Source organism: Mustelus asterias, chromosome 8 (assembly GCF_964213995.1).
Source record: "Mustelus asterias chromosome 8, sMusAst1.hap1.1, whole genome shotgun sequence".
Taxonomy (NCBI): domain Eukaryota; kingdom Metazoa; phylum Chordata; class Chondrichthyes; order Carcharhiniformes; family Triakidae; genus Mustelus; species Mustelus asterias.
Window position 1 is genome coordinate 18,123,278 of NC_135808.1, and position 13,445 is coordinate 18,136,722.

Sequence of the window (13,445 nt, forward strand, 5' to 3'; positions counted from 1 at the left end):
CTCAGGGATCAGTGCTGGGTCCACTGTTATTTGTCATTTATATTAATGATTTGGATGAGACTATAGGAGGCACAGTTAGTAAGTTTGCAGATGACACCAAGATTGGTGGCATGGTGGACAGTGAAGAATTGCAACGGGATCTTGATCAATTGGGCCAGTGGGCTGATGAATGGCAGATGGAATTTAATTTAGATAAATGTGAGGTGATGCATTTTGGTAGATTGAACCAGGGCAGAACTTACTTAGTTAACGGTAGTGTTGTACCTGTGAATTCTCAGATACTTTCAACCAGTTTACTTACTCCAAGGTTTTACCCCGGTGCCCTTATTTGCAAGGTGGACAAAGGACAAACACAAGTAAAGATTCAACAAGTTTATTAAATAACACTATTAACCCTTAAATTACCCACATAAAACAAGAGGATACCCCAGCAGATTCAAGTATACTACCCGTAAAGATGGCTTGGTTAAACTGCAGGCCCGATTCTCTGAGTCCCTCTGGTCTGTCGTCACGAAGGTGAGTCTCGATGGCCGCTTCTTCCTTCCTTCTCTGGTCAGTCTTCCGAATGGTCACGGCCGTCTCCCCTGTCGAGTCTTCGCTGCTGTGTGCCTCTGAGTGTGTCCCTTTATCCCCAGCCTGCTTGCCTTTCCAGAAACTTCTCTGGCTTCTGGCCAATGAGGTCCCAGGAGGGGGTTCCAATACCCAGTGGGTTTCTTGATGTCTGCCTGACAGGACACCAGGGTCCGCCCCCCCAGGTGTCCATCTCCATGTTGTTGAACTTGTTATCAGGTAAGCTTTCTACAGGATCTCTTGGTGACAGAAAGTCTGGCCCGATCTGGGCTTCTCACAATAGACTGATGCATTTCAATGAGGTGCCATGATCTCCTGCTAAGTCTCAAGTAGAGTGTAACGACCTTTGATGGGTGGTTGATGGGTCAGGCCCAGACACATTAGTGTATTGTACAATTGGCCTGCCTGAGGTTTGACTGTGTTTGATTTCAATGTGTCCAATTCTTTAATTTAGGATATCCAATTTTATCAGCCTTAAAACTAGGCCCTGTTTATATCACCACAGTAGGGTGTTGGGGAGAGTTGCAGAACAAAGAGATCTAGGGGTACAGGTTCATTGCTCCTTGAAAGTGGAGTCACAGGTGGACAGTGTGATGAAGAAGGCATTCAGCATGCTTGGTTTCATTGGTCAGAACATTAAATACAGGAGTTGGGACGTCTTGAAGTTGTACAAGACATTGGTAAGGCCACACTTGGAATACTGTGTACAGTTCTGGTCACCCTATTATAGAAAGGGTATTATTAAACTAGAAAGAGTGCAGAAAAGATTTACTAGGATGCTACCGGGACTTGATGGTTTGAGTTATAAGGAGAGGCTGGATAGACTTGGGACTTTTTTCTCTGGAGCGTAGGAGGCTGAGGAGTGATCCTATAGAGGTCTATAAAATAATGAGGGACATAGATCAGCTGGATAGTCAATATCTTTTCCCAAAGGGAGGGGAGTCTAAAACTAGAGGGCATAGGTTTAAGGTGAGAGGGGAGAGATAGAAAAATGTCCAGAGGGGGGCAATATTTTCACACAGAGGGTGGTAAGTGTCTGGAACAAGCTGCCAGAGGTAGTAGTAGAGGCGGGTACAATTTTGTCTTTTAAAAAGCACTTAGACAGTTACATGGGTAAGATGGGTATAGAGGGATATGGGCCAAATGAGGGCAATTGGGACTAGCTTAGGGGTTAAAAAAGGGCAGCATGGACAAGTTGGGCCGAAGGGTCTGTTTCCATGGTGTAAACCTCTGTGACTCTTAACTCCAATCCCACTCTCCCAAAACACCCTAACTCTAATCCCACACTCCCAAAAACACCGTAACTCCAATCCCATTCTCCCAAAACACTAACTCCAATCCCACTCTCCCAAAACACCCAGTCCAATCCCACTCTCCCAAAACACCCTAACTCCAATCCCACTTCCCAATCCACCCTAACTCCTATCCCACTCTCCCAAAAACACCCTAACCCCTATCCCACTCTGCCATTCCATCGTAACTCGTATCCCACTCTCCCATTCCACCGTAACTCGTATCCCACTCTCCCATTCCACCATAACTCATATCCCAGTCTCCCACCGTAACTCCAATCCCACTCTCCTGTTCCACTGTAACTGCTATTCCACTCTCCCCAATCTGTTGTGATCTGCTGCCTTACGGCCTACTTATGTCCAATCCACCATCAATTCCTCGAATCTGTTAACACCTTCCAGACTCTATGTTCCACTTTCCTGTGTGAATCTTTGGAAACCTCCGGTTCTCAAATAACTGCAAGAGGACTGTCCTAATCTGCCAAAGCCTCTGATCTGCCCCACTCCATCCAATTCTTCACTGTCACAAATCCACACTCCCTGTTCCAATCTTCCGTGTCTCCTTACTGTTGTCTTCTGTCGAGTTTCAAGCTGCCTTCTCCTGATGCTCAAACACCCTCCTGGGCTGCCAGTGCCTCTGATTCCAGTGAGTCGACTGATGCATTGTGTGGAACACCCACCCGCAATCACACACCCGATTCTTTGATCTGATGTTCTCCCTATCCAACTCCATTCTGACACTACTGACTCCTGTCTGCAATGACCGGGGAGACTCAGTCATGTTCTGGAGGTGGTAGGGCATAGAATCACAGAATCCCTACAATGCAGAAGGAGCCCATTCGCCTATTGAGTCTGCACTGCCAACAATCCCACCTAGGCCCTATCCCCATAACCCCACACATTTACCCTGCTAATCCTCCTGACACTAGGGTCAATTTAACATGCCAATCAACCTAACCTGCACATCTTTAGACTGTGGGAGGAAACCGGGGCACCCGGAGGAAACCCATGCAGACACGGGAGAGAACGTGCAAACTCCATACAGATAGTGACCCAAGTCTGAAATTGAACCCGAGTCTCTGGCGCTGTGAGGCAGCAGTGCTAATCACTGTGCCACCGTGCCACTATACTGAGACATATTGAAAGAATGGCTGGCAAACATATAGATAGGGTCTTGTGTTTCATAAATAGAGGCATTGAGTACAGAAGCAGACAGGTTATGGTGGATTTATATAAAACTCTTGTAAGGCCTCCACTAGACATGCAGTTCTGGTCATCCCATTAAGAAAGAAGTGATGGTCCACAACAGTTTGTGGCAGAGATTTGGCAGAATCATTCATTCCAGAGATTGAGGGGGTTTAGTTACAAGTTTTTAAAATTTGACTTGATTTATTATTGTCACATGTATTAGCATACAGTGAAAAGTATTGTTTCTTCCACATTCTACAGACAAAGCATACTGTTCATAGAGTACAGAGGGGAGTAGGAAAGGAGAGGGTGCAGAATGTAGTGTTACAGTCATAGCTGGGCTGTAGAGAAAGATCAACTTCATATAAGGTAGGTCCATTCAAAGGTCTGATGGCAGCAGGTAAGAAGCTGTTCTTGAGTCGGTTGGTATGTGACCTCAGACTTTTGTATCTTTTTCCCGATGGAAGAAGGTGGAAGAGAGAATGTCCGGGGTGCGTGGGGTCCTTGATTATGCTGGCTGCTTTTCTGAGGCAGCGGGAAGTGTAGACAGAGTCAATGGATGGGAGGCTGGTTTGCGTGATGGACTGGGCTACATTCACAACCTTTTGTAGTTTCTTGTGGCCTTGGACAGAGCAGGAGCCAGACCGAGCTGTGATATATCTGGAAAGGATGCTTTCTATGGTGCACCTGTGAAAGTTGGTGAGAGTTGTAGCTGACATGCCAAATTTCCTTAGTCTTCTGAGAAAGTAGAGGTGTTGGGCTTTCCTAACTATCACGGGGACCAGGACAGGTTGTTGGTGATCTGGACACATAGAAACTTGAAGCTCTCGACTATTTCCACTTCCCCGTTGATGTAGACAGGGGCATGTTCTCCTTTACACTTCCTGAAGTCGATGACAATCTTCTTTGTTTTGTTGACATTGAGGGAGAGATTACTGTTGCTGCACCAGTTCACCAGATTATCTCATTCCTGTACTCCGTCTCATCATTGTTTGAGATCCGACCCACTACAGTGGTGTCATCAACAAACTTGAAAATCGAGTTGAAGGGGAATTTGGCCCCACAGTCATAGGTGTATAAGGAGTATAGTAAGAAAAGTAAAGTTAGTAATGTTAGGTTGGAGAGTCTGGGGATGTTCCACTTGGAGCAAAGGAGACTGAAGGGAGATTTAATAGGAGGTGGGCAAGGCTACGAGGGGCTCGGATAAGTTAGGTGGGGAAAAACTCTTTCCATTCGCCAATGCTACAAGGACTGACAGATTTCAGATTTTTGGATGAGGAAGAACTTTCTTATAAAAAATCGCAGCAAGTGGCAATGACCTGGAACCCACAGGGAACGATCAAGGGAGTGGAACTGACCTCTGCAGAGGGACAGCATGGATTCAATGGGATGAATGGCCTCCTTGGGTGCTGTGAAGGACTCCCAATTTTATCTATATTTCCGTGTCTAAGTACAGGAGTATGGCAGTCACTTTAAATGTTAAACTATTGTTGGCGCTCCCCGCAAGCAGCGATAAAGTCTTGGTCGTCTGTGCAAAATGTCCAAGGAGCAATCCCTGATTTCTATCTGCTTTGGGGCCGTTGTATTCCGTTATAGTCGCGAGAATAGTTTCAGCATAAGAAGAGACTGTTTGCCCTCTACAGTCCACACTGGCTCACTGCAAGAGCAATCTAGCCAGTCAAAAAACTCCTCCGCCCTTTCCCTGTTCTCCTGCAAGTTATTCCCCTTCAGACACTTACTGGATCCTCTTTCGAAAGCCACAATAAAGTCCGTCTTCACCACTTCTGCTTCTCAGGCAGTGTGTTCCAGATCCCAATGACCCGCTGTGCCAACATGTTCCTTAATGTCACCTTGCTTCTTCTACTGATTAGTTTAAATCTGCCTCCTCTCGGTTCTCAAATAGAAACAAATACTTCGTCTGGATTCAGGAGTTTGAACACTTCCATCAAATCTCCGCCCAGTCTTATTTTCGGTAAGGAAAGCGATCCCAATGTTCACCAGTCCATCCGAATAACTGAAGACTCTGATTCTTGTACCCTCCTTGTGAATGTTTTCTGCGCCCTCTCGAAATCCTTCCTAAAGTGTGGCGCCCAGAATCGGACTAGATACTCTCGTTGAGACAGAATGAGAGTAAGGGTTCACCATAACTTTCTTGTTTTTGCCTCTATTTATAAAGCTCACAATCCTGTATGCCGTTCTGATCACTTTCTCTATCCAGCCGCCTTCAATGATTTGAAGATGTCGTAACTCAGCCAGACGCCACTTTCCCATCACCAAAGACTATTTATTGTGTCCCCAAAAAAGAAGGGCCACAGCAGCAACATACAGCTAAGACAGTCTGCACCTCGGGACCTCCAACCCCGGTCGAGCAGTGGTTTGAAAGTCCCCGCTCACCGCTTCTCATTGGGCAAGCCTCCACTCACTCAATAAGGAAGCTCGTACTCTACAAAGCCCACAGGGAGATTTAGCGATGGTCCCTCCATGGCCTTCAGAACATTCCTCCTTCCTGAAGTCTATGTCTCCTCCCGCACCCCCACTGTGAGAAGGTCCTTTCCGCTGCTCAGCACTGTTGCCTTCGAACTCGAGTCAACTGACGCCATGGACAGACACTCAAACTCTCGAATTATTGTACAACAAATCTCCTTTGTTATACTGTTCCAAATTACCACAAAATTAAACCAGGCATCAAACTTTGTTATACACAAAGTAACTAACCTCCTGCTTACTTTGTTATACACAAAGTATTTAACCTCTGACCTGCACACACAAGTATTCAAAAGGTATTGAAACTTGTTAAAATATGCAAACTCTCAAATTGGACTTAAGCGATACCGCCTGTGGCAAGGTGAACAGATGAGGTTCCCTGCTGGTGGGTCTTGTTCCGATGTCTGATTCCCCGAATTGGGGTCTTGCTTCTACGCTGGTTAATCCCGGGTTATTGCTGCCGGTGTCTTTGCATCTCTTCCTCTTATACAGAACCGATCATGCTTCCAGTCACGGACTCACAGGACAGGCATTAATCAATCACTGTCTTTTTCTTTTTGGTCACAAATTGTGAGAGTCGTGCCTATGTCACGGGGTTGTAATTCTCTCAGGAGCAACACCGGGATCTCTATTCAGTCACTGTCTGTTCAAGGCATAAGAACAGCCATCATCCAATCAATTCCTGTGCTTGTTCCATGGCTTCACATCCTGTTCTTTGCTGCTCCCACAGTCCTTAGCCTGATTCAGAGTGAGCTCTTTCAACCATCAGGCATTGCTGGTGTCTTTAGGAATACCAATCAGTCTGGGGTCAGTCAAAATCGGGGTTGGGTTAGGCAGCGTAAGCCGAAAAGGAGACCTTTGTTTCCAAAGGGAGTGCCGGAGGGTTACCGATGCAGGTTCTTCCTCGAGTTCTGTTTCAGCCTGGAGGCCAACTTCTTCAGCCTCCATCGCCGAGTCCGTACCTTCACTATCCAGAAGGGCTAACGCAGAGTCAACTTCTAGCTGAGGGCACACACTGGCAGCTGCCACCTCCATGGCTGGGAGTGAGACCTGCTTGGGCACAGGGACTCTGAGATGGTCCAAGTTCTTCTTTAAGGTTGCATCCTAGACTTTGTACTTGTAAGATGCTGGCCCCCCTCTTCTCCACAACAATCCCAAGGATCCAACTGCAACCATCCCCAAAGTTGCTGACATGAACCACATCACCCATTGTGGAAGTTTTTTCTGTCTTTGCAGAATCGTGATTTTCTCCTTGGTTTTTGGGTTTGGCTTAATCTGGTACGAAGCCGTCATCCCATTAACAGCTCCAGTGGGGCAAGACCTGTTGTTGTGTATGGTGTGGGTCTTAGAATCAAACAATAATCAGGCTATAGTTGTATTGATGGAACCTTTTCACACCAAATACAACTGCCAACTCTTCTTCCTCAATCTGAGAATACCTTCGTTCTGCATCTGAAAGAGTCCTGGAGGCAAACACGATGGACTTTTCCATCCCGTCTTTCCAGCAATGTGACAGCACTGCCCCAATCCCATAAGGGGAAGTGTCACAAATCAATACAACTTCTTTCTTAAGGTCAAAATGGGCCAGTAGTTTATGATAGGAGCTGATGCTTAACCTTAGGAGAAGCTTCTGCCTGCGGACCTTCCCAGGACCACCTCATGGTATTTCATAGCAGGGCATCGTAGGGGAGCCAGCATGGAAGCTAAGCTTGGGATACATTTTCCATAATAATTCACTAATCCCAGGGTGGATTTCAACTCCGTGGTGTTACTTGCGGTTGGTGCTTCCTTGTTGGCATTCACCTTATCCTCTGCTGGATGTATTGGTAGCACAGTGGGTAGCACTGCTGCTTCACAGCGCCAGGGACCCGGGTTCGATTCCGGCTCGGGTCACTGTCTGTGTGGAGTTTGCACGTTCTCCCCATGTCTGCGTGGGTTTCCTCCGGGTGCTCCAGTTTCCTCCCACAGTCCAAAGACTTGCTGGTTAAGTGCATTGGCTATGCTAAATTCTCCCTCGCTGTACCCAGACAGGTGCCGGCATGTAGCGACTAGGAGATTTTCACAGTAACTTCATTGCGGTGTTAATGTAAGCCTACTTGTGACTGATAAATAAATTACTTTATGTTACCCCTTGCCGTCTACTCAGTAGCCTAACTAGGTTACTTCATTCACTTGTAAGACGCATTTCTCCCTCTTCAAGCGAATTCTCACTCTAGAAAATCTCTGCAAGACTTTTAAGTCGCCCAGGTGTTCCTGTTCCGAAGCCCGTGACCAGGCCATCATCTAAGTATACTGCTACCTTGGGTAGTAACTCTTTGGAAAGTGTTGGCGAGACCTCAAAGGGCAGCTGAGTATACTCAGGCTCCCTTATGTGTTGATCATCACATATTTCTGGGAAGGCTCATCCAATTCAAGCGGAAGATAAACATGGCTCATGTCCAAATTGGAGAATGTCTTTCCACCTGTTAACTTTAGTGTACAGATCTTTGATTTGGGGCATGGGGTACCTATCAAGTTTGGAGATCCACTTGGCTGTTAGCTTATAGTCCACACAAAGGCAAACCGATTTGTCGGGCTTCAGAACAGGGACTACAGTTGCAGCCCATTCTGCACAGGCCTTATTGTATCTAAACTTTCAAGGTGCCTTAGTTCAGTTTCTACCTTCCCCAGCATGGAGTATGTGACTGGTCTTGTTCTGAAATAGCTAGGGCTCAACATAAATCTTGGCCCCGTTAATTTTTTTCCGGGTGTACCTGTAAAACTCCAGGGTATCTTCTAATAACTTCGCACACCTGGCCTGAAGATCTCCAACCAATTCAGCCGGATCTGCTGGAGCCAATCTCTCCCCATAAGGCTTGGTTCCATGTCCCCCTACAACAATGAGTGGCAGACAAGCTGACTGCTGCCTGTAAGTTACTGAACAACAAAGAACAGTACAACACAGGAACAGGCCCTTCCACCCACCAAGCATGAACTGATACATGACGCCTTTCTAAACTAAACACCTTTGGCCTCTGAGCAGTCCGTATCCCTCTATTCCCTGTCTATTCATGTATCTGTCAAGATGCCTCTTAAACGTTGCTAGTGTATCTGCTTCTCCCACCTCCTCTGTCAGCGCATTCCAGGCACTTACCATCCTCTGTGTGAAAATCTTGTCTCTCACATCTCCTTTAAATTTCCCCCCATTTAACTTAAACCTAATGTCCCCTAGTAATTGACATTTTTACCCTGGGAAAAAAGACTCCATTCCTCTCATAATTTTGTAAACTTTTATCAGGTCTCCCCTCAGCCTCTGACGTTCAAGTGAAAACAAACCAAGTTTGTCCAATCTCTCCTCATAACTAATGCCCTCCAAACCAGGCAACATCCTGGTAAACCTTTTCTGTACCCTCTCCAAAGCCTCCACATCCTTCTGGTAATGTGGCCACCAGAACTGGACGCAATATTCCAAATGTGGCATGAGCAAAGTTCTACACAGCTGCAACATGACTTGCCAATGTTTATACTTTATGGCTAACCGATGGAGACATGCCTGCCATGTGCCTTCTTCATCATCTTATACAACTGAGTCACAACTTTCAGGGAACTATGGACCTCGATCCCTCTGTATGTTAATGCTTGTAAGAGTTCTGCCATTTACTGTATACTTCACTCCTGCATTAGATCTTTCAAAATGCATCACCTCACATTTGTCCAGGTTAACTTTTTCAAGGAACAAATACTGGGTGTCCTTGATAGGTATGTCCCTGTCAGGCAGGGAGGAAATGGCCGAGTGAGGGAACCGTGGTTCACAAAAGAGGTGGAATGTCTTGTGAAAAGGAAGAGGGAAGCTTATGTAGGGATGAGGAAACAAGGTTCAGATGGCTCGATTGAGGGTTACAAGTTAGCAAGGAACGAGCTGAAAAAGGGGCTGAGGAGAGCTAGGAGGGGACATGAGAAGTCCTTGGCGGGTCGGATCAAGGAAAACCCCAAGGCTTTTTACTCTTATGTGAGGAATAAAAGAATGACCAGGGTGAGGTTAGGGCCGGTCAAGGACAGTGGTGGGAACTTGTGTATGGAATCAGTAGAGATAGGCGAGGTGATGAATGAATACTTTTCTTCAATGTTCACCAAGGAGAGGGGCCATGTTTTTCAGGAAGAGAAGGTGTTACAGGCTAATAGGCTGGAGGAAATAGATGTTCGGAGGGAGGATGTATTGGCAGTTTTGAATAAACTGAAGGTCGATAAGTCCCCTGGGCCTGATGAAATGTATCCTAGGATTCTTTGGGAGGCGAGGGATGAGATTGCAGAGCCTTTGGCTTTGATCTTTGGGTCCTCGCTGTCCACGGGGATGGTGCCAGAGGACTGGAGAGTGGCAAATGTTGTTCCTCTGTTTAAGAATGGGAATAGAAATGACCCTGGTAATTATAGACCGGTTAGTCTGACTTCGGTGGTTGGTAAATTGATGGAAAAGGTCCTTAGGGATGGGATTTACGACCATTTAGAAAGATGCGGATTAATCCGGGATAGTCAGCACGGATTTGTGAAGGGCAAATCGTGCCTCACAAATTTGATAGAATTTTTTGAGGAGGTAACTAGGTGTGTTGATGAAGGTAGGGCGGTTGATGTCATATACATGGATTTTAGTAAGGCGTTTGATAAGGTCCCCCATGGTCGGCTTATGATGAAAGTAAGGAGGTGTGGGATAGAGGGAAAGTTGGCCGATTGGATAGGTAACTGGCTGTCTGATCGAAGACAGAGGGTGGTGGTGGATGGAAAATTTTCGGACTGGAGGCAGGTTGCTAGCGGAGTGCCGCAGGGATCGGTGCTTGGTCCTCTGCTCTTTGTGATTTTTATTAATGACTTAGAGGAGGGGGCTGAAGGGTGGATCAGTAAATTTGCTGATGACACCAAGATTGGTGGAGTAGTGGATGAGGTGGAGGGCTGTTGTAGGCTGCAAAGAGACATAGATAGGATGCAAAGCTGGGCTGAAAAATGGCAAATGGAGTTTAACCCTGATAAATGTGAGGTGATTCATTTTGGTAGGACAAATTTAAATGTGGATTACAGGGTCAAAGGTAGGGTTCTGAAGACTGTGGAGGAACAGAGAGATCTTGGGGTCCATATCCACAGATCTCTAAAGGTTGCCACTCAAGTGGATAGAGCTGTGAAGAAGGCATATAGTGTGTTAGCTTTTATTAACAGGGGGTTGGAGTTTAAGAGCCGTGGGGTTATGCTGCAACTGTACAGGACCTTGGTGAGACCGCATTTGGAATATTGCGTGCAGTTCTGGTCACCTCACTATAAGAAGGATGTGGAAGCGCTGGAAAGAGTGCAAAGGAGATTTACCAGGATGCTGCCTGGTTTGGAGGGTCGGTCTTATGAGGAAAGGTTGAGGGAGCTGGGGCTGTTCTCTCTGGAGCAGAGGAGATTGAGGGGAGACTTAATAGAGGTTTATAAAATGATGAAGGGGATAGATCGAGTGAACGTTCAAAGACTATTTCCTCGGGTGGATGGAGCTATTACAAGGGGGCATAACTATAGGGTTCATGGTGGGAGATATAGGAAGGATATCAGAGGTAGGTTCTTCACGCAGAGAGTGGTTGGGGTGTGGAATGGACTGCCTGCAGTGATAGTGGAGTCAGACACTTTAGGAACATTTAAGCGGTTATTGGATAGGCACATGGAGCACACCAGGATGGTAGGGAGTGGGATAGCTTGATCTTGGTTTCAGATGAAGGTCGGCACAACATCGTGGGCCGAAGGGCCTGTTCTGTGCTGTACTGTTCTATGTTCTATGTAAATTCCATCTGCTATTTTGCCACCCAAGTCTCCAGCCTATCTATATCCCGCTGTATCCTCTGGCAATCTTCACACTATCCACAACTCCCCCAATCTTTATGTCATCCACAAACTTACTAATCAGACCACCTACCTTCTCCTCCAACACATATATATATTACAAACAACAGGGTCCCAGCACTGATCCCTGCGGAACACCACTGGTCACAGATCTCCATTCAGAAAAACATCCTTCCACTGCTACTCACTGTCTTCTATGACCAAGCCAGTTCTGTATCCATTTTACCAGCTCACCATGGATTCCATGTGACTTCACCTTCTGTATCAGCCTGCCATGAGGAACCTTGTAAAAGATCTTGCTAAAGTCCATGTAGACAACATCCATCACCCTGCCTTCATTAAGCATCCTTGTCAGTTTCCTAAAAACAATCAAATTTCAAATGACCTCCCCCGTACAGAGCTATGCTGCCTATTGCTAATAAGTCCATATTTTTTTCAAGTGTGAGCAAATTCTGTCCCTAAAAATCTTCTCCAATAATTTCACTACCACTGACATAAGGCTCGCTGGCCTGTAATTTCCTGGATTATCCCTGTTGCCCTTCTTAAACAAAGGAACAACATTGGCTATTCTCCAGTCCTTTGGGACATCTCCTGTGACTAAAGAGGATGCAAAGTTTTTATACAAGGCCCCAGCTATTTCCTCCCTCAGTTTTCTAGTATAGATCCCATCAGGTCCTGGGGTCTTGCATACCTTAGTGCTTTTCAAAACACCCAACACTTAATTTACATTGACATGCCCCAGAATATCAAAATACCCCTCTCTAGGCACACCATGTACTTCTCCTTTGTGAATACTGATGCAAAGTATTCGTTAAGGACCTCACCCACTTCCTCTGGCTCCACGCAGAGATTCCCTCCTTTGTTCTTGAGTGGACCTACCCTTCCCTCGCTACACTCTTGTTCCTTATATACGGATAAAACCCCTTGGGATTATCCTTAATCCTGTTTGCCATTGTGACGCCTTTTATTTGTAAAGGATCCTCCATGTAGGTGGCTAGTCTGTCCTTTATGTCTTCCAACCTCAGGAGTTGGATGCCAGATTGGAGACTTATATGTCTGTTCTCCGATAACACAGATTGCAGCTCCTGTGTGCACCTCCATGGGATGGCCATTCACCAGTGACTACTATCATTGGGGCAACTTTTGTTATAATGACACGATTCAGTTGTAGTATGCCTGTCCCTGAGAGAAGGGATACCTGCATGATACGGTCAGGTACTCGCATTGGCTTTTTCTACTGGGCAGCTTGTGTTTTGCCTGTTCATGAAACTTCACCCGTGTCCTGTGACAGTGCTTGCAGTAATCCATCGTCTGGCAACAGCACCATTCTGGACTATGTTCCCTAATACTCTTGGGTCATCATTGTCTCTCACTGTCTGGAGGTGATATTAGGATTCCTACATAGAAAGGAGTCCTTTATCATCTGACTTACACAAGCACTCTCCATTGAGGACCGATTACATAGAATCATAGAATCCAACAGTGCAGAAAGAGGCCATTCGGCCTATCAGGTCTGCACCGACCACAATCCCACCCAGGCCAAAATCTCTATAACCCCATGCATTTACCTTAGCTAAGAGGTAAATTTCACATGGCCAATCCATCTAACCCACACATCTTTGGAGTGTGGGAGGAAACTGGAGCACCCGGAGGAAACCCATGCAGACACGGGGAGGATGTGCAAACTTCACACAAACAGTAACCCAAGCCAGGGATTGAACCCGGGTCCCTGGTGCTGTGAGGCAGCAGTGCTAACCACTGTGCCATCCATGAGGTCCTTCCCCCCAGTTGGAGGACATTGCTGCCTGATGCCCCCTGTAGTTCCTGAGCCCCTTTTTCTGCATTAAGTCTCAAGTCCAAATTTGGTTCTGCCAATAGCTTCTTTTGGGTGGTTAGGTCATTTATAACCACATACCAATCTGTCTCGCAACATTTCATTCACAGATGGTCCAAATTTGCAATGTTCTGCCAATTTCCACAACCTAGCCAGTGACAGATCCCACAGGAGTTCTGCCAGCCACGTTTAAGCGATATCTCTGAAGGATTACAGAGGGCTTCAGGTCTTGGTGG